Source organism: Phalangium opilio, unplaced genomic scaffold (genome assembly GCF_054372755.1).
Source record: "Phalangium opilio isolate 3A_F unplaced genomic scaffold, DU_Popi_V2 ptg000352l_1, whole genome shotgun sequence".
NCBI classification, from domain to species: Eukaryota; Metazoa; Arthropoda; class Arachnida; order Opiliones; family Phalangiidae; genus Phalangium; species Phalangium opilio.
In genome coordinates this window covers 3,260,780-3,275,172 of record NW_028324228.1, presented here as the reverse complement: position 1 = coordinate 3,275,172, position 14,393 = coordinate 3,260,780, and the positions used below count along the sequence as shown (strand labels likewise).

The window sequence follows — 14,393 nt, the reverse complement described above, 5'->3', positions numbered from 1 at the left end:
TAATAAACCGCTCCCCGGCGGGGAATCGAACCCCGGTCTCTCGCGTGACAGGCGAGGATACTCACCACTATACTACCGAGGATGAACCATATTTGGTTATCTCAGTTTTTTAAACTTATAGTACTTCTATCCGAATTTTTTTCGCTAAGTCCCGGAGCATGCGCGATAGTCACTAATTAAATGAAAAAGTGAGTTTGAAGAAAAAGTAACCCAATAAAATACTCTACGCTAGAAATAATAGTCAAGGCGATTTCTGAACCCTTTACTTTTCGAGAAACGTTATTGGTTTTACAAAAAATGTTCACGATTTTGAGAGTCAAAGAAACGAGATCGTACGGGTTGCACCGGCCGGGAATAGAACCCGGACCTCCCGCTTGGAAGGCGAGAATTCTACCATTGAACTACTGATGCTTGCATGGGTCACACTTCGATATGACACACAAAAGAAGCCTAGATTAGAATACATATAATAAACCGCTCCCCGGCGGGGAATCGAACCCCGGTCTCTCGCGTGACAGGCGAGGATACTCACCACTATACTACCGAGCATGAATGAAAGCTGGTTATCTCAGTTTTTTAAACTTATAGTACTTCTATCCGAATTTTTTTCGCAAAGTCCCGGAGCATGTGCAATAGTCAGTAATTAAATGAAAAAGTAAGTTTGAAGAAAAAGTAACCCTATAAAATACTCTACGCTAGAAATAATGGTCTAGGCGATTTCTGAACACTTTACTTTTCGAGAAACGTTATTGGTTTTACAAAAAATGTGCACGATTTTGAGAGTCAAAGAAACGAGATCGTACGGGTTGCACCGGCCGGGAATAGAACCCGGACCTCCCGCTTGGAAGGCGAGAATTCTACCATTGAACTACCGATTCTTGCATAGGTCACACTTCGATATGACACACAAAAGAAGCCTAGATTAGTATACATATAATAAACCGCTCCCCGGCGGGGAATCGAACCCCGGTCTCTCGCGTGACAGGCGAGGATACTCACCACTATACTACCGAGCATGAATGAAAGCTGGTTATCTCAGTTTTTTAAACTTATAGTACTTCTATCCGAATTTTTTTCGCAAAGTCCCGGAGCATGTGCAATAGTCAGTAATTAAATGAAAAAGTGAGTTTGAAGAAAAAGTAACCCTATAAAATACTCTACGCTAGAAATAATGGTCAAGGCGATTTCTGAACCCTTTACTTTTCGAGAAACGTTATTGGTTTTACAAAAAATGTGCACGATTTTGAGAGTCAAAGAAACGAGATCGTACGGGTTGCACCGGCCGGGAATCGAACCCGGACCTCCCGCTTGGAAGGCGAGAATTCTACCATTGAACTACCGATGCTTGCATAGGTCACACTTCGATATGACACACAAAAGAAGCCTAGATTAGTATACATATAATAAACCGCTCCCCGGCGGGGAATCGAACCCCGGTCTCTCGCGTGACAGGCGAGGATACTCACCACTATACTACCGAGGATGAGTAAAAGTTGGTTATCTCAGTTTTTTAAACTTATAGTACTTCTATCCGAATTTTTTTCGCTAAGTCCCGGAGCATGCGCGATAGTCACTAATTAAATGAAAAAGTGAGTTTGAAGAAAAAGTAACCCAATAAAATACTCTACGCTAGAAATAATGGTCAAGGCGATTTCTGAACCCTTTACTTTTCGAGAAACGTTATTGGTTTTACAAAAAATGTGCACGATTTTGAGAGTCAAAGAAACGAGATCGTACGGGTTGCACCGGCCGGGAATAGAACCCGGACCTCCCGCTTGGAAGGCGAGAATTCTACCATTGAACTACCGATGCTTGCATAGGTCACACTTCGATATGACACACAAAAGAAGCCTAGATTAGAATACATATAATAAACCGCTCCCCGGCGGGGAATCGAACCCCGGTCTCTCGCGTGACAGGCGAGGATACTCACCACTATACTACCGAGCATGAATGAAAGCTGGTTATCTCAGTTTTTTAAACTTATAGTACTTCTATCCGAATTTTTTTCGCAAAGTCCCGGAGCATGCGCGATAGTCACTAATTAAATGAAAAAGTGAGTTTGAAGAAAAAGTAACCCAATAAAATACTCTACGCTTGAAATAATGGTCAAGGCGATTTCTGAACCCTTTACTTTTCGAGAAACGTTATTGGTTTTACAAAAAATGTGCACGATTTTGAGAGTCAAAGAAACGAGATCGTACGGCTTGCACCGGCCGGGAATCGAACCCGGACCTCCCGCTTGGAAGGCGAGAATTCTACCATTGAACTACCGATGCTTGCATAGGTCACACTTCGATATGACACACAAAAGAAGCCTAGATTAGTATACATTTAAAAAACCGCTCCCCGGCGGGGAATCGAACCCCGGTCTCTCGCGTGACAGGCGAGGATACTCACCACTATACTACCGAGGATGAACCATATTTGGTTTTCTCAGTTTTTTAAACTTATAGTACTTCTATCCGAATTTTTTTCGCTAAGTCCCGGAGCATGCGCGATAGTCACTAATTAAATGAAAAAGTGAGTTTGAAGAAAAAGTAACCCAATAAAATACTCTACGCTAGAAATAATGGTCAAGGCGATTTCTGAACCCTTTACTTTTCGAGAAACGTTATTGGTTTTAAAAAAATGTGCACGATTTTGAGAGTCAAAGAAACGAGATCGTACGGGTTGCACCGGCCGGGAATCGAACCCGGACCTCCCGCTTGGAAGGCGAGAATTCTACCATTGAACTACCGATGCTTGCATAGGTCACACTTCGATATGACACACAAAAGAAGCCTAGATTAGTATACATATAATAAACCGCTCCCCGGCGGGGAATCGAACCCCGGACTCTCGCGTGACAGGCGAGGATACTCACCACTATACTACCGAGGATGAATCAAATTTGGTTATATCAGTTTTTTAAACTTATAGTACTTCTATCCGAATTTTTTTCGCTAAGTCCCGGAGCATGCGCGATAGTCACTAATTAAATGAAAAAGTGAGTTTGAAGAAAAAGTAACCCAATAAAATACTCTACGCTTGAAATAATGGTCAAGGCGATTTCTGAACCCTTTACTTTTCGAGAAACGTTATTGGTTTTACAAAAAATGTGCACGATTTTGAGAGTCAAAGAAACGAGATCGTACGGGTTGCACCGGCCGGGAATAGAACCCGGACCTCCCGCTTGGAAGGCGAGAATTCTACCATTGAACTACTGATGCTTGCATGGGTCACACTTCGATATGACACACAAAAGAAGCCTAGATTAGAATACATATAATAAACCGCTCCCCGGCGGGGAATCGAACCCCGGTCTCTCGCGTGACAGGCGAGGATACTCACCACTATACTACCGAGCATGAATGAAAGCTGGTTATCTCAGTTTTTTAAACTTATAGTACTTCTATCCGAATTTTTTTCGCAAAGTCCCGGAGCATGTGCAATAGTCAGTAATTAAATGAAAAAGTAAGTTTGAAGAAAAAGTAACCCTATAAAATACTCTACGCTAGAAATAATGGTCTAGGCGATTTCTGAACACTTTACTTTTCGAGAAACGTTATTGGTTTTACAAAAAATGTGCACGATTTTGAGAGTCAAAGAAACGAGATCGTACGGGTTGCACCGGCCGGGAATAGAACCCGGACCTCCCGCTTGGAAGGCGAGAATTCTACCATTGAACTACCGATTCTTGCATAGGTCACACTTCGATATGACACACAAAAGAAGCCTAGATTAGTATACATATAATAAACCGCTCCCCGGCGGGGAATCGAACCCCGGTCTCTCGCGTGACAGGCGAGGATACTCACCACTATACTACCGAGCATGAATGAAAGCTGGTTATCTCAGTTTTTTAAACTTATAGTACTTCTATCCGAATTTTTTTCGCAAAGTCCCGGAGCATGTGCAATAGTCAGTAATTAAATGAAAAAGTGAGTTTGAAGAAAAAGTAACCCTATAAAATACTCTACGCTAGAAATAATGGTCAAGGCGATTTCTGAACCCTTTACTTTTCGAGAAACGTTATTGGTTTTACAAAAAATGTGCACGATTTTGAGAGTCAAAGAAACGAGATCGTACGGGTTGCACCGGCCGGGAATCGAACCCGGACCTCCCGCTTGGAAGGCGAGAATTCTACCATTGAACTACCGATGCTTGCATAGGTCACACTTCGATATGACACACAAAAGAAGCCTAGATTAGTATACATATAATAAACCGCTCCCCGGCGGGGAATCGAACCCCGGTCTCTCGCGTGACAGGCGAGGATACTCACCACTATACTACCGAGGATGAGTAAAAGTTGGTTATCTCAGTTTTTTAAACTTATAGTACTTCTATCCGAATTTTTTTCGCTAAGTCCCGGAGCATGCGCGATAGTCACTAATTAAATGAAAAAGTGAGTTTGAAGAAAAAGTAACCCAATAAAATACTCTACGCTAGAAATAATGGTCAAGGCGATTTCTGAACCCTTTACTTTTCGAGAAACGTTATTGGTTTTACAAAAAATGTGCACGATTTTGAGAGTCAAAGAAACGAGATCGTACGGGTTGCACCGGCCGGGAATAGAACCCGGACCTCCCGCTTGGAAGGCGAGAATTCTACCATTGAACTACCGAGGCTTGCATAGGTCACACTTCGATATGACACACAAAAGAAGCCTAGATTAGAATACATATAATAAACCGCTCCCCGGCGGGGAATCGAACCCCGGTCTCTCGCGTGACAGGCGAGGATACTCACCACTATACTACCGAGCATGAATGAAAGCTGGTTATCTCAGTTTTTTAAACTTATAGTACTTCTATCCGAATTTTTTTCGCAAAGTCCCGGAGCATGTGCAATAGTCAGTAATTAAATGAAAAAGTGAGTTTGAAGAAAAAGTAACCCTATAAAATACTCTACGCTAGAAATAATGGTCTAGGCGATTTCTGAACACTTTACTTTTCGAGAAACGTTATTGGTTTTACAAAAAATGTGCACGATTTTGAGAGTCAAAGAAACGAGATCGTACGGGTTGCACCGGCCGGGAATAGAACCCGGACCTCCCGCTTGGAAGGCGAGAATTCTACCATTGAACTACCGAGGCTTGCATAGGTCACACTTCGATATGACACACAAAAGAAGCCTAGATTAGAATACATATAATAAACCGCTCCCCGGCGGGGAATCGAACCCCGGTCTCTCGCGTGACAGGCGAGGATACTCACCACTATACTACCGAGCATGAATGAAAGCTGGTTATCTCAGTTTTTTAAACTTATAGTACTTCTATCCGAATTTTTTTCGCAAAGTCCCGGAGCATGTGCAATAGTCAGTAATTAAATGAAAAAGTGAGTTTGAAGAAAAAGTAACCCTATAAAATACTCTACGCTAGAAATAATGGTCTAGGCGATTTCTGAACACTTTACTTTTCGAGAAACGTTATTGGTTTTACAAAAAATGTGCACGATTTTGAGAGTCAAAGAAACGAGATCGTACGGGTTGCACCGGCCGGGAATAGAACCCGGACCTCCCGCTTGGAAGGCGAGAATTCTACCATTGAACTACCGATTCTTGCATAAGTCACACTTCGATATGACACACAAAAGAAGCCTAGATTAGTATACATATAATAAACCGCTCCCCGGCGGGGAATCGAACCCCGGTCTCTCGCGTGACAGGCGAGGATACTCACCACTATACTACCGAGCATGAATGAAAGCTGGTTATCTCAGTTTTTTAAACTTATAGTACTTCTATCCGAATTTTTTTCGCAAAGTCCCGGAGCATGTGCAATAGTCAGTAATTAAATGAAAAAGTGAGTTTGAAGAAAAAGTAACCCTATAAAATACTCTACGCTAGAAATAATGGTCTAGGCGATTTCTGAACACTTTACTTTTCGAGAAACGTTATTGGTTTTACAAAAAATGTGCACGATTTTGAGAGTCAAAGAAACGAGATCGTACGGGTTGCACCGGCCGGGAATAGAACCCGGACCTCCCGCTTGGAAGGCGAGAATTCTACCATTGAACTACCGATTCTTGCATAAGTCACACTTCGATATGACACACAAAAGAAGCCTAGATTAGTATACATATAATAAACCGCTCCCCGGCGGGGAATCGAACCCCGGTCTCTCGCGTGACAGGCGAGGATACTCACCACTATACTACCGAGCATGAATGAAAGCTGGTTATCTCAGTTTTTTAAACTTATAGTACTTCTATCCGAATTTTTTTCGCAAAGTCCCGGAGCATGTGCAATAGTCAGTAATTAAATGAAAAAGTGAGTTTGAAGAAAAAGTAACCCTATAAAATACTCTACGCTAGAAATAATGGTCAAGGCGATTTCTGAACCCTTTACTTTTCGAGAAACGTTATTGGTTTTACAAAAAATGTGCACGATTTTGAGAGTCAAAGAAACGAGATCGTACGGGTTGCACCGGCCGGGAATCGAACCCGGACCTCCCGCTTGGAAGGCGAGAATTCTACCATTGAACTACCGATGCTTGCATAGGTCACACTTCGATATGACACACAAAAGAAGCCTAGATTAGTATACATATAATAAACCGCTCCCCGGCGGGGAATCGAACCCCGGTCTCTCGCGTGACAGGCGAGGATACTCACCACTATACTACCGAGGATGAGTAAAAGTTGGTTATCTCAGTTTTTTAAACTTATAGTACTTCTATCCGAATTTTTTTCGCTAAGTCCCGGAGCATGCGCGATAGTCACTAATTAAATGAAAAAGTGAGTTTGAAGAAAAAGTAACCCTATAAAATACTCTACGCTAGAAATAATGGTCAAGGCGATTTCTGAACCCTTTACTTTTCGAGAAACGTTATTGGTTTTACAAAAAATGTGCACGATTTTGAGAGTCAAAGAAACGAGATCGTACGGGTTGCACCGGCCGGGAATAGAACCCGGACCTCCCGCTTGGAAGGCGAGAATTCTACCATTGAACTACCGATGCTTGCATAGGTCACACTTCGATATGACACACAAAAGAAGCCTAGATTAGAATACATATAATAAACCGCTCCCCGGCGGGGAATCGAACCCCGGTCTCTCGCGTGACAGGCGAGGATACTCACCACTATACTACCGAGCATGAATGAAAGCTGGTTATCTCAGTTTTTTAAACTTATAGTACTTCTATCCGAATTTTTTTCGCAAAGTCCCGGAGCATGTGCAATAGTCAGTAATTAAATGAAAAAGTGAGTTTGAAGAAAAAGTAACCCTATAAAATACTCTACGCTAGAAATAATGGTCTAGGCGATTTCTGAACACTTTACTTTTCGAGAAACGTTATTGGTTTTACAAAAAATGTGCACGATTTTGAGAGTCAAAGAAACGAGATCGTACGGCTTGCACCGGCCGGGAATCGAACCCGGACCTCCCGCTTGGAAGGCGAGAATTCTACCATTGAACTACCGATGCTTGCATAGGTCACACTTCGATATGACACACAAAAGAAGCCTAGATTAGTATACATATAATAAACCGCTCCCCGGCGGGGAATCGAACCCCGGTCTCTCGCGTGACAGGCGAGGATACTCACCACTATACTACCGAGCATGAATGAAAGCTGGTTATCTCAGTTTTTTAAACTTATAGTACTTCTATCCGAATTTTTTTCGCAAAGTCCCGGAGCATGTGCAATAGTCAGTAATTAAATGAAAAAGTGAGTTTGAAGAAAAAGTAACCCTATAAAATACTCTACGCTAGAAATAATGGTCTAGGCGATTTCTGAACACTTTACTTTTCGAGAAACGTTATTGGTTTTACAAAAAATGTGCACGATTTTGAGAGTCAAAGAAACGAGATCGTACGGCTTGCACCGGCCGGGAATCGAACCCGGACCTCCCGCTTGGAAGGCGAGAATTCTACCATTGAACTACCGATGCTTGCATAGGTCACACTTCGATATGACACACAAAATAAGCCTAGATTAGTATACATATAATAAACCGCTCCCCGGCGGGGAATCGAACCCCGGTCTCTCGCGTGACAGGCGAGGATACTCACCACTATACTACCGAGGATGAATAAAAGTTGGTTATCTCAGTTTTTTAAACTTATAGTACTTCTATCCGAATTTTTTTCGCTAAGTCCCGGAGCATGCGCGATAGTCACTAATTAAATGAAAAAGTGAGTTTGAAGAAAAAGTAACCCAATAAAATACTCTACGCTAGAAATAATGGTCAAGGCGATTTCTGAACCCTTTACTTTTCGAGAAACGTTATTGGTTTTACAAAAAATGTGCACGATTTTGAGAGTCAAAGAAACGAGATCGTACGGGTTGCACCGGCCGGGAATCGAACCCGGACCTCCCGCTTGGAAGGCGAGAATTCTACCATTGAACTACCGATGCTTGCATAGGTTACACTTCGATATGACACACAAAAGAAGCCTAGATTAGTATACATATAATAAACCGCTCCCCGGCGGGGAATCGAACCCCGGTCTCTCGCGTGACAGGCGAGGATACTCACCACTATACTTCCGAGCATGAATGAAAGCTGGTTATCTCAGTTTTTTAAACTTATAGTACTTCTATCCGAATTTTTTTCGCAAAGTCCCGGAGCATGTGCAATAGTCAGTAATTAAATGAAAAAGTGAGTTTGAAGAAAAAGTAACCCTATAAAATACTCTACGCTAGAAATAATGGTCAAGGCGATTTCTGAACCCTTTACTTTTCGAGAAACGTTATTGGTTTTACAAAAAATGTGCACGATTTTGAGAGTCAAAGAAACGAGATCGTACGGGTTGCACCGGCCGGGAATCGAACCCGGACCTCCCGCTTGGAAGGCGAGAATTCTACCATTGAACTACCGATGCTTGCATAGGTCACACTTCGATATGACACACAAAAGAAGCCTAGATTAGTATACATATAATAAACCGCTCCCCGGCGGGGAATCGAACCCCGGTCTCTCGCGTGACAGGCGAGGATACTCACCACTATACTACCGAGGATGAGTAAAAGTTGGTTATCTCAGTTTTTTAAACTTATAGTACTTCTATCCGAATTTTTTTCGCTAAGTCCCGGAGCATGCGCGATAGTCACTAATTAAATGAAAAAGTGAGTTTGAAGAAAAAGTAACCCAATAAAATACTCTACGCTAGAAATAATGGTCAAGGCGATTTCTGAACCCTTTACTTTTCGAGAAACGTTATTGGTTTTACAAAAAATGTGCACGATTTTGAGAGTCAAAGAAACGAGATCGTACGGGTTGCACCGGCCGGGAATAGAACCCGGACCTCCCGCTTGGAAGGCGAGAATTCTACCATTGAACTACCGATGCTTGCATAGGTCACACTTCGATATGACACACAAAAGAAGCCTAGATTAGAATACATATAATAAACCGCTCCCCGGCGGGGAATCGAACCCCGGTCTCTCGCGTGACAGGCGAGGATACTCACCACTATACTACCGAGCATGAATGAAAGCTGGTTATCTCAGTTTTTTAAACTTATAGTACTTCTATCCGAATTTTTTTCGCAAAGTCCCGGAGCATGTGCAATAGTCAGTAATTAAATGAAAAAGTGAGTTTGAAGAAAAAGTAACCCTATAAAATACTCTACGCTAGAAATAATGGTCTAGGCGATTTCTGAACACTTTACTTTTCGAGAAACGTTATTGGTTTTACAAAAAATGTGCACGATTTTGAGAGTCAAAGAAACGAGATCGTACGGGTTGCACCGGCCGGGAATAGAACCCGGACCTCCCGCTTGGAAGGCGAGAATTCTACCATTGAACTACCGATTCTTGCATAAGTCACACTTCGATATGACACACAAAAGAAGCCTAGATTAGTATACATATAATAAACCGCTCCCCGGCGGGGAATCGAACCCCGGTCTCTCGCGTGACAGGCGAGGATACTCACCACTATACTACCGAGCATGAATGAAAGCTGGTTATCTCAGTTTTTTAAACTTATAGTACTTCTATCCGAATTTTTTTCGCAAAGTCCCGGAGCATGTGCAATAGTCAGTAATTAAATGAAAAAGTGAGTTTGAAGAAAAAGTAACCCTATAAAATACTCTACGCTAGAAATAATGGTCAAGGCGATTTCTGAACCCTTTACTTTTCGAGAAACGTTATTGGTTTTACAAAAAATGTGCACGATTTTGAGAGTCAAAGAAACGAGATCGTACGGGTTGCACCGGCCGGGAATCGAACCCGGACCTCCCGCTTGGAAGGCGAGAATTCTACCATTGAACTACCGATGCTTGCATAGGTCACACTTCGATATGACACACAAAAGAAGCCTAGATTAGTATACATATAATAAACCGCTCCCCGGCGGGGAATCGAACCCCGGTCTCTCGCGTGACAGGCGAGGATACTCACCACTATACTACCGAGGATGAGTAAAAGTTGGTTATCTCAGTTTTTTAAACTTATAGTACTTCTATCCGAATTTTTTTCGCTAAGTCCCGGAGCATGCGCGATAGTCACTAATTAAATGAAAAAGTGAGTTTGAAGAAAAAGTAACCCAATAAAATACTCTACGCTAGAAATAATGGTCAAGGCGATTTCTGAACCCTTTACTTTTCGAGAAACGTTATTGGTTTTACAAAAAATGTGCACGATTTTGAGAGTCAAAGAAACGAGATCGTACGGGTTGCACCGGCCGGGAATAGAACCCGGACCTCCCGCTTGGAAGGCGAGAATTCTACCATTGAACTACCGATGCTTGCATAGGTCACACTTCGATATGACACACAAAAGAAGCCTAGATTAGAATACATATAATAAACCGCTCCCCGGCGGGGAATCGAACCCCGGTCTCTCGCGTGACAGGCGAGGATACTCACCACTATACTACCGAGCATGAATGAAAGCTGGTTATCTCAGTTTTTTAAACTTATAGTACTTCTATCCGAATTTTCTACCATTGAACTACCGATGCTTGCATAGGTCACACTTCGATATGACACACAAAAGAAGCCTAGATTAGTATACATATAATAAACCGCTCCCCGGCGGGGAATCGAACCCCGGTCTCTCGCGTGACAGGCGAGGATACTCACCACTATACTACCGAGGATGAACCATATTTGGTTATCTCAGTTTTTTAAACTTATAGTACTTCTATCCGAATTTTTTTCGCTAAGTCCCGGAGCATGCGCGATAGTCAGTAATTAAATGAAAAAGTGAGTTTGAAGAAAAAGTAACCCTATAAAATACTCTACGCTAGAAATAATGGTCAAGGCGATTTCTGAACCCTTTACTTTTCGAGAAACGTTATTGGTTTTACAAAAAATGTGCACGATTTTGAGAGTCAAAGAAACGAGATCGTACGGGTTGCACCGGCCGGGAATCGAACCCGGACCTCCCGCTTGGAAGGCGAGAATTCTACCATTGAACTACCGATGCTTGCATAGGTCACACTTCGATATGACACACAAAAGAAGCCTAGATTAGTATACATATAATAAACCGCTCCCCGGCGGGGAATCGAACCCCGGTCTCTCGCGTGACAGGCGAGGATACTCACCACTATACTACCGAGGATGAGTAAAAGTTGGTTATCTCAGTTTTTTAAACTTATAGTACTTCTATCCGAATTTTTTTCGCTAAGTCCCGGAGCATGCGCGATAGTCACTAATTAAATGAAAAAGTGAGTTTGAAGAAAAAGTAACCCAATAAAATACTCTACGCTAGAAATAATGGTCAAGGCGATTTCTGAACCCTTTACTTTTCGAGAAACGTTATTGGTTTTACAAAAAATGTGCACGATTTTGAGAGTCAAAGAAACGAGATCGTACGGGTTGCACCGGCCGGGAATAGAACCCGGACCTCCCGCTTGGAAGGCGAGAATTCTACCATTGAACTACCGATGCTTGCATAGGTCACACTTCGATATGACACACAAAAGAAGCCTAGATTAGAATACATATAATAAACCGCTCCCCGGCGGGGAATCGAACCCCGGTCTCTCGCGTGACAGGCGAGGATACTCACCACTATACTACCGAGCATGAATGAAAGCTGGTTATCTCAGTTTTTTAAACTTATAGTACTTCTATCCGAATTTTTTTCGCAAAGTCCCGGAGCATGTGCAATAGTCAGTAATTAAATGAAAAAGTGAGTTTGAAGAAAAAGTAACCCTATAAAATACTCTACGCTAGAAATAATGGTCTAGGCGATTTCTGAACACTTTACTTTTCGAGAAACGTTATTGGTTTTACAAAAAATGTGCACGATTTTGAGAGTCAAAGAAACGAGATCGTACGGCTTGCACCGGCCGGGAATCGAACCCGGACCTCCCGCTTGGAAGGCGAGAATTCTACCATTGAACTACCGATGCTTGCATAGGTCACACTTCGATATGACACACAAAAGAAGCCTAGATTAGTATACATATAATAAACCGCTCCCCGGCGGGGAATCGAACCCCGGTCTCTCGCGTGACAGGCGAGGATACTCACCACTATACTACCGAGCATGAATGAAAGCTGGTTATCTCAGTTTTTTAAACTTATAGTACTTCTATCCGAATTTTTTTCGCAAAGTCCCGGAGCATGTGCAATAGTCAGTAATTAAATGAAAAAGTGAGTTTGAAGAAAAAGTAACCCTATAAAATACTCTACGCTAGAAATAATGGTCTAGGCGATTTCTGAACACTTTACTTTTCGAGAAACGTTATTGGTTTTACAAAAAATGTGCACGATTTTGAGAGTCAAAGAAACGAGATCGTACGGCTTGCACCGGCCGGGAATCGAACCCGGACCTCCCGCTTGGAAGGCGAGAATTCTACCATTGAACTACCGATGCTTGCATAGGTCACACTTCGATATGACACACAAAAGAAGCCTAGATTAGTATACATATAATAAACCGCTCCCCGGCGGGGAATCGAACCCCGGTCTCTCGCGTGACAGGCGAGGATACTCACCACTATACTACCGAGGATGAATAAAAGTTGGTTATCTCAGTTTTTTAAACTTATAGTACTTCTATCCGAATTTTTTTCGCTAAGTCCCGGAGCATGCGCGATAGTCACTAATTAAATGAAAAAGTGAGTTTGAAGAAAAAGTAACCCAATAAAATACTCTACGCTAGAAATAATGGTCAAGGCGATTTCTGAACCCTTTACTTTTCGAGAAACGTTATTGGTTTTACAAAAAATGTGCACGATTTTGAGAGTCAAAGAAACGAGATCGTACGGGTTGCACCGGCCGGGAATCGAACCCGGACCTCCCGCTTGGAAGGCGAGAATTCTACCATTGAACTACCGATGCTTGCATAGGTTACACTTCGATATGACACACAAAAGAAGCCTAGATTAGTATACATATAATAAACCGCTCCCCGGCGGGGAATCGAACCCCGGTCTCTCGCGTGACAGGCGAGGATACTCACCACTATACTACCGAGCATGAATGAAAGCTGGTTATCTCAGTTTTTTAAACTTATAGTACTTCTATCCGAATTTTTTTCGCAAAGTCCCGGAGCATGTGCAATAGTCAGTAATTAAATGAAAAAGTGAGTTTGAAGAAAAAGTAACCCTATAAAATACTCTACGCTAGAAATAATGGTCTAGGCGATTTCTGAACACTTTACTTTTCGAGAAACGTTATTGGTTTTACAAAAAATGTGCACGATTTTGAGAGTCAAAGAAACGAGATCGTACGGGTTGCACCGGCCGGGAATCGAACCCGGACCTCCCGCTTGGAAGGCGAGAATTCTACCATTGAACTACCGATGCTTGCATAGGTTACACTTCGATATGACACACAAAAGAAGCCTAGATTAGTATACATATAATAAACCGCTCCCCGGCGGGGAATCGAACCCCGGTCTCTCGCGTGACAGGCGAGGATACTCACCACTATACTACCGAGCATGAATGAAAGCTGGTTATCTCAGTTTTTTAAACTTATAGTACTTCTATCCGAATTTTTTTCGCAAAGTCCCGGAGCATGTGCAATAGTCAGTAATTAAATGAAAAAGTGAGTTTGAAGAAAAAGTAACCCTATAAAATACTCTACGCTAGAAATAATGGTCTAGGCGATTTCTGAACACTTTACTTTTCGAGAAACGTTATTGGTTTTACAAAAAATGTGCACGATTTTGAGAGTCAAAGAAACGAGATCGTACGGGTTGCACCGGCCGGGAATCGAACCCGGACCTCCCGCTTGGAAGGCGAGAATTCTACCATTGAACTACCGATGCTTGCATAGGTCACACTTCGATATGACACACAAATGAAGCCTAGATTAGTATACATATAATAAACCGCTCCCCGGCGGGGAATCGAACCCCGGTCTCTCGCGTGACAGGCGAGGATACTCACCACTATACTACCGAGGATGAATAAAAGTTGGTTATCTCAGTTTTTTAAACTTATAGTACTTCTATCCGAATTTTTTTCGCTAAGTCCCGGAGCATGCGCGATA

General features: G+C 42.5%; 61 non-coding genes across 61 annotated transcripts; all 61 read right to left on the bottom strand.

Annotated features, from left to right (window-relative positions):
- Positions 1 to 10: 10 nt before the first annotated feature.
- On the bottom strand, positions 11 to 82 carry TRNAD-GUC (transfer RNA aspartic acid (anticodon GUC)). Its single transcript has one exon. It is a non-coding gene; the product is annotated as a tRNA-Asp (tRNA).
- Positions 83 to 340: 258 nt separating this feature from the next.
- Positions 341 to 411, bottom strand: TRNAG-UCC (transfer RNA glycine (anticodon UCC)). The gene has a single exon. It is a non-coding gene; the product is annotated as a tRNA-Gly (tRNA).
- Positions 412 to 477: 66 nt separating this feature from the next.
- TRNAD-GUC (transfer RNA aspartic acid (anticodon GUC)) lies at positions 478 to 549 on the bottom strand. The gene has a single exon. It is a non-coding gene; the product is annotated as a tRNA-Asp (tRNA).
- A 258-nt stretch (positions 550 to 807) lies between these two features.
- TRNAG-UCC (transfer RNA glycine (anticodon UCC)) lies at positions 808 to 878 on the bottom strand. The gene has a single exon. It is a non-coding gene; the product is annotated as a tRNA-Gly (tRNA).
- A 66-nt stretch (positions 879 to 944) lies between these two features.
- Positions 945 to 1,016, bottom strand: TRNAD-GUC (transfer RNA aspartic acid (anticodon GUC)). Its single transcript has one exon. It is a non-coding gene; the product is annotated as a tRNA-Asp (tRNA).
- Positions 1,017 to 1,274: 258 nt separating this feature from the next.
- On the bottom strand, positions 1,275 to 1,345 carry TRNAG-UCC (transfer RNA glycine (anticodon UCC)). Its single transcript has one exon. It is a non-coding gene; the product is annotated as a tRNA-Gly (tRNA).
- Positions 1,346 to 1,411: 66 nt separating this feature from the next.
- On the bottom strand, positions 1,412 to 1,483 carry TRNAD-GUC (transfer RNA aspartic acid (anticodon GUC)). The gene has a single exon. It is a non-coding gene; the product is annotated as a tRNA-Asp (tRNA).
- Positions 1,484 to 1,741: 258 nt separating this feature from the next.
- Positions 1,742 to 1,812, bottom strand: TRNAG-UCC (transfer RNA glycine (anticodon UCC)). Its single transcript has one exon. It is a non-coding gene; the product is annotated as a tRNA-Gly (tRNA).
- A 66-nt stretch (positions 1,813 to 1,878) lies between these two features.
- On the bottom strand, positions 1,879 to 1,950 carry TRNAD-GUC (transfer RNA aspartic acid (anticodon GUC)). Its single transcript has one exon. It is a non-coding gene; the product is annotated as a tRNA-Asp (tRNA).
- A 258-nt stretch (positions 1,951 to 2,208) lies between these two features.
- TRNAG-UCC (transfer RNA glycine (anticodon UCC)) lies at positions 2,209 to 2,279 on the bottom strand. The gene has a single exon. It is a non-coding gene; the product is annotated as a tRNA-Gly (tRNA).
- A 66-nt stretch (positions 2,280 to 2,345) lies between these two features.
- Positions 2,346 to 2,417, bottom strand: TRNAD-GUC (transfer RNA aspartic acid (anticodon GUC)). The gene has a single exon. It is a non-coding gene; the product is annotated as a tRNA-Asp (tRNA).
- A 257-nt stretch (positions 2,418 to 2,674) lies between these two features.
- TRNAG-UCC (transfer RNA glycine (anticodon UCC)) lies at positions 2,675 to 2,745 on the bottom strand. The gene has a single exon. It is a non-coding gene; the product is annotated as a tRNA-Gly (tRNA).
- A 66-nt stretch (positions 2,746 to 2,811) lies between these two features.
- TRNAD-GUC (transfer RNA aspartic acid (anticodon GUC)) lies at positions 2,812 to 2,883 on the bottom strand. Its single transcript has one exon. It is a non-coding gene; the product is annotated as a tRNA-Asp (tRNA).
- Positions 2,884 to 3,141: 258 nt separating this feature from the next.
- Positions 3,142 to 3,212, bottom strand: TRNAG-UCC (transfer RNA glycine (anticodon UCC)). Its single transcript has one exon. It is a non-coding gene; the product is annotated as a tRNA-Gly (tRNA).
- A 66-nt stretch (positions 3,213 to 3,278) lies between these two features.
- On the bottom strand, positions 3,279 to 3,350 carry TRNAD-GUC (transfer RNA aspartic acid (anticodon GUC)). The gene has a single exon. It is a non-coding gene; the product is annotated as a tRNA-Asp (tRNA).
- Positions 3,351 to 3,608: 258 nt separating this feature from the next.
- Positions 3,609 to 3,679, bottom strand: TRNAG-UCC (transfer RNA glycine (anticodon UCC)). Its single transcript has one exon. It is a non-coding gene; the product is annotated as a tRNA-Gly (tRNA).
- A 66-nt stretch (positions 3,680 to 3,745) lies between these two features.
- TRNAD-GUC (transfer RNA aspartic acid (anticodon GUC)) lies at positions 3,746 to 3,817 on the bottom strand. Its single transcript has one exon. It is a non-coding gene; the product is annotated as a tRNA-Asp (tRNA).
- Positions 3,818 to 4,075: 258 nt separating this feature from the next.
- Positions 4,076 to 4,146, bottom strand: TRNAG-UCC (transfer RNA glycine (anticodon UCC)). The gene has a single exon. It is a non-coding gene; the product is annotated as a tRNA-Gly (tRNA).
- A 66-nt stretch (positions 4,147 to 4,212) lies between these two features.
- TRNAD-GUC (transfer RNA aspartic acid (anticodon GUC)) lies at positions 4,213 to 4,284 on the bottom strand. Its single transcript has one exon. It is a non-coding gene; the product is annotated as a tRNA-Asp (tRNA).
- A 258-nt stretch (positions 4,285 to 4,542) lies between these two features.
- TRNAG-UCC (transfer RNA glycine (anticodon UCC)) lies at positions 4,543 to 4,613 on the bottom strand. The gene has a single exon. It is a non-coding gene; the product is annotated as a tRNA-Gly (tRNA).
- A 66-nt stretch (positions 4,614 to 4,679) lies between these two features.
- On the bottom strand, positions 4,680 to 4,751 carry TRNAD-GUC (transfer RNA aspartic acid (anticodon GUC)). Its single transcript has one exon. It is a non-coding gene; the product is annotated as a tRNA-Asp (tRNA).
- A 258-nt stretch (positions 4,752 to 5,009) lies between these two features.
- Positions 5,010 to 5,080, bottom strand: TRNAG-UCC (transfer RNA glycine (anticodon UCC)). The gene has a single exon. It is a non-coding gene; the product is annotated as a tRNA-Gly (tRNA).
- A 66-nt stretch (positions 5,081 to 5,146) lies between these two features.
- On the bottom strand, positions 5,147 to 5,218 carry TRNAD-GUC (transfer RNA aspartic acid (anticodon GUC)). The gene has a single exon. It is a non-coding gene; the product is annotated as a tRNA-Asp (tRNA).
- A 258-nt stretch (positions 5,219 to 5,476) lies between these two features.
- On the bottom strand, positions 5,477 to 5,547 carry TRNAG-UCC (transfer RNA glycine (anticodon UCC)). The gene has a single exon. It is a non-coding gene; the product is annotated as a tRNA-Gly (tRNA).
- Positions 5,548 to 5,613: 66 nt separating this feature from the next.
- Positions 5,614 to 5,685, bottom strand: TRNAD-GUC (transfer RNA aspartic acid (anticodon GUC)). Its single transcript has one exon. It is a non-coding gene; the product is annotated as a tRNA-Asp (tRNA).
- Positions 5,686 to 5,943: 258 nt separating this feature from the next.
- On the bottom strand, positions 5,944 to 6,014 carry TRNAG-UCC (transfer RNA glycine (anticodon UCC)). The gene has a single exon. It is a non-coding gene; the product is annotated as a tRNA-Gly (tRNA).
- Positions 6,015 to 6,080: 66 nt separating this feature from the next.
- Positions 6,081 to 6,152, bottom strand: TRNAD-GUC (transfer RNA aspartic acid (anticodon GUC)). Its single transcript has one exon. It is a non-coding gene; the product is annotated as a tRNA-Asp (tRNA).
- A 258-nt stretch (positions 6,153 to 6,410) lies between these two features.
- Positions 6,411 to 6,481, bottom strand: TRNAG-UCC (transfer RNA glycine (anticodon UCC)). Its single transcript has one exon. It is a non-coding gene; the product is annotated as a tRNA-Gly (tRNA).
- Positions 6,482 to 6,547: 66 nt separating this feature from the next.
- Positions 6,548 to 6,619, bottom strand: TRNAD-GUC (transfer RNA aspartic acid (anticodon GUC)). The gene has a single exon. It is a non-coding gene; the product is annotated as a tRNA-Asp (tRNA).
- A 258-nt stretch (positions 6,620 to 6,877) lies between these two features.
- Positions 6,878 to 6,948, bottom strand: TRNAG-UCC (transfer RNA glycine (anticodon UCC)). Its single transcript has one exon. It is a non-coding gene; the product is annotated as a tRNA-Gly (tRNA).
- Positions 6,949 to 7,014: 66 nt separating this feature from the next.
- Positions 7,015 to 7,086, bottom strand: TRNAD-GUC (transfer RNA aspartic acid (anticodon GUC)). Its single transcript has one exon. It is a non-coding gene; the product is annotated as a tRNA-Asp (tRNA).
- Positions 7,087 to 7,344: 258 nt separating this feature from the next.
- On the bottom strand, positions 7,345 to 7,415 carry TRNAG-UCC (transfer RNA glycine (anticodon UCC)). Its single transcript has one exon. It is a non-coding gene; the product is annotated as a tRNA-Gly (tRNA).
- A 66-nt stretch (positions 7,416 to 7,481) lies between these two features.
- Positions 7,482 to 7,553, bottom strand: TRNAD-GUC (transfer RNA aspartic acid (anticodon GUC)). The gene has a single exon. It is a non-coding gene; the product is annotated as a tRNA-Asp (tRNA).
- Positions 7,554 to 7,811: 258 nt separating this feature from the next.
- On the bottom strand, positions 7,812 to 7,882 carry TRNAG-UCC (transfer RNA glycine (anticodon UCC)). Its single transcript has one exon. It is a non-coding gene; the product is annotated as a tRNA-Gly (tRNA).
- A 66-nt stretch (positions 7,883 to 7,948) lies between these two features.
- TRNAD-GUC (transfer RNA aspartic acid (anticodon GUC)) lies at positions 7,949 to 8,020 on the bottom strand. The gene has a single exon. It is a non-coding gene; the product is annotated as a tRNA-Asp (tRNA).
- A 258-nt stretch (positions 8,021 to 8,278) lies between these two features.
- On the bottom strand, positions 8,279 to 8,349 carry TRNAG-UCC (transfer RNA glycine (anticodon UCC)). The gene has a single exon. It is a non-coding gene; the product is annotated as a tRNA-Gly (tRNA).
- Positions 8,350 to 8,745: 396 nt separating this feature from the next.
- TRNAG-UCC (transfer RNA glycine (anticodon UCC)) lies at positions 8,746 to 8,816 on the bottom strand. The gene has a single exon. It is a non-coding gene; the product is annotated as a tRNA-Gly (tRNA).
- Positions 8,817 to 8,882: 66 nt separating this feature from the next.
- TRNAD-GUC (transfer RNA aspartic acid (anticodon GUC)) lies at positions 8,883 to 8,954 on the bottom strand. Its single transcript has one exon. It is a non-coding gene; the product is annotated as a tRNA-Asp (tRNA).
- A 258-nt stretch (positions 8,955 to 9,212) lies between these two features.
- On the bottom strand, positions 9,213 to 9,283 carry TRNAG-UCC (transfer RNA glycine (anticodon UCC)). Its single transcript has one exon. It is a non-coding gene; the product is annotated as a tRNA-Gly (tRNA).
- Positions 9,284 to 9,349: 66 nt separating this feature from the next.
- Positions 9,350 to 9,421, bottom strand: TRNAD-GUC (transfer RNA aspartic acid (anticodon GUC)). Its single transcript has one exon. It is a non-coding gene; the product is annotated as a tRNA-Asp (tRNA).
- A 258-nt stretch (positions 9,422 to 9,679) lies between these two features.
- On the bottom strand, positions 9,680 to 9,750 carry TRNAG-UCC (transfer RNA glycine (anticodon UCC)). The gene has a single exon. It is a non-coding gene; the product is annotated as a tRNA-Gly (tRNA).
- Positions 9,751 to 9,816: 66 nt separating this feature from the next.
- Positions 9,817 to 9,888, bottom strand: TRNAD-GUC (transfer RNA aspartic acid (anticodon GUC)). The gene has a single exon. It is a non-coding gene; the product is annotated as a tRNA-Asp (tRNA).
- A 258-nt stretch (positions 9,889 to 10,146) lies between these two features.
- On the bottom strand, positions 10,147 to 10,217 carry TRNAG-UCC (transfer RNA glycine (anticodon UCC)). The gene has a single exon. It is a non-coding gene; the product is annotated as a tRNA-Gly (tRNA).
- Positions 10,218 to 10,283: 66 nt separating this feature from the next.
- On the bottom strand, positions 10,284 to 10,355 carry TRNAD-GUC (transfer RNA aspartic acid (anticodon GUC)). The gene has a single exon. It is a non-coding gene; the product is annotated as a tRNA-Asp (tRNA).
- Positions 10,356 to 10,613: 258 nt separating this feature from the next.
- Positions 10,614 to 10,684, bottom strand: TRNAG-UCC (transfer RNA glycine (anticodon UCC)). Its single transcript has one exon. It is a non-coding gene; the product is annotated as a tRNA-Gly (tRNA).
- Positions 10,685 to 10,750: 66 nt separating this feature from the next.
- TRNAD-GUC (transfer RNA aspartic acid (anticodon GUC)) lies at positions 10,751 to 10,822 on the bottom strand. Its single transcript has one exon. It is a non-coding gene; the product is annotated as a tRNA-Asp (tRNA).
- A 144-nt stretch (positions 10,823 to 10,966) lies between these two features.
- On the bottom strand, positions 10,967 to 11,038 carry TRNAD-GUC (transfer RNA aspartic acid (anticodon GUC)). The gene has a single exon. It is a non-coding gene; the product is annotated as a tRNA-Asp (tRNA).
- A 258-nt stretch (positions 11,039 to 11,296) lies between these two features.
- On the bottom strand, positions 11,297 to 11,367 carry TRNAG-UCC (transfer RNA glycine (anticodon UCC)). Its single transcript has one exon. It is a non-coding gene; the product is annotated as a tRNA-Gly (tRNA).
- A 66-nt stretch (positions 11,368 to 11,433) lies between these two features.
- Positions 11,434 to 11,505, bottom strand: TRNAD-GUC (transfer RNA aspartic acid (anticodon GUC)). Its single transcript has one exon. It is a non-coding gene; the product is annotated as a tRNA-Asp (tRNA).
- A 258-nt stretch (positions 11,506 to 11,763) lies between these two features.
- On the bottom strand, positions 11,764 to 11,834 carry TRNAG-UCC (transfer RNA glycine (anticodon UCC)). Its single transcript has one exon. It is a non-coding gene; the product is annotated as a tRNA-Gly (tRNA).
- A 66-nt stretch (positions 11,835 to 11,900) lies between these two features.
- Positions 11,901 to 11,972, bottom strand: TRNAD-GUC (transfer RNA aspartic acid (anticodon GUC)). Its single transcript has one exon. It is a non-coding gene; the product is annotated as a tRNA-Asp (tRNA).
- A 258-nt stretch (positions 11,973 to 12,230) lies between these two features.
- On the bottom strand, positions 12,231 to 12,301 carry TRNAG-UCC (transfer RNA glycine (anticodon UCC)). Its single transcript has one exon. It is a non-coding gene; the product is annotated as a tRNA-Gly (tRNA).
- Positions 12,302 to 12,367: 66 nt separating this feature from the next.
- Positions 12,368 to 12,439, bottom strand: TRNAD-GUC (transfer RNA aspartic acid (anticodon GUC)). Its single transcript has one exon. It is a non-coding gene; the product is annotated as a tRNA-Asp (tRNA).
- A 258-nt stretch (positions 12,440 to 12,697) lies between these two features.
- On the bottom strand, positions 12,698 to 12,768 carry TRNAG-UCC (transfer RNA glycine (anticodon UCC)). The gene has a single exon. It is a non-coding gene; the product is annotated as a tRNA-Gly (tRNA).
- A 66-nt stretch (positions 12,769 to 12,834) lies between these two features.
- On the bottom strand, positions 12,835 to 12,906 carry TRNAD-GUC (transfer RNA aspartic acid (anticodon GUC)). Its single transcript has one exon. It is a non-coding gene; the product is annotated as a tRNA-Asp (tRNA).
- A 258-nt stretch (positions 12,907 to 13,164) lies between these two features.
- Positions 13,165 to 13,235, bottom strand: TRNAG-UCC (transfer RNA glycine (anticodon UCC)). The gene has a single exon. It is a non-coding gene; the product is annotated as a tRNA-Gly (tRNA).
- Positions 13,236 to 13,301: 66 nt separating this feature from the next.
- TRNAD-GUC (transfer RNA aspartic acid (anticodon GUC)) lies at positions 13,302 to 13,373 on the bottom strand. Its single transcript has one exon. It is a non-coding gene; the product is annotated as a tRNA-Asp (tRNA).
- Positions 13,374 to 13,631: 258 nt separating this feature from the next.
- Positions 13,632 to 13,702, bottom strand: TRNAG-UCC (transfer RNA glycine (anticodon UCC)). The gene has a single exon. It is a non-coding gene; the product is annotated as a tRNA-Gly (tRNA).
- Positions 13,703 to 13,768: 66 nt separating this feature from the next.
- Positions 13,769 to 13,840, bottom strand: TRNAD-GUC (transfer RNA aspartic acid (anticodon GUC)). The gene has a single exon. It is a non-coding gene; the product is annotated as a tRNA-Asp (tRNA).
- A 258-nt stretch (positions 13,841 to 14,098) lies between these two features.
- Positions 14,099 to 14,169, bottom strand: TRNAG-UCC (transfer RNA glycine (anticodon UCC)). Its single transcript has one exon. It is a non-coding gene; the product is annotated as a tRNA-Gly (tRNA).
- Positions 14,170 to 14,235: 66 nt separating this feature from the next.
- TRNAD-GUC (transfer RNA aspartic acid (anticodon GUC)) lies at positions 14,236 to 14,307 on the bottom strand. The gene has a single exon. It is a non-coding gene; the product is annotated as a tRNA-Asp (tRNA).
- Positions 14,308 to 14,393: the final 86 nt, after the last annotated feature.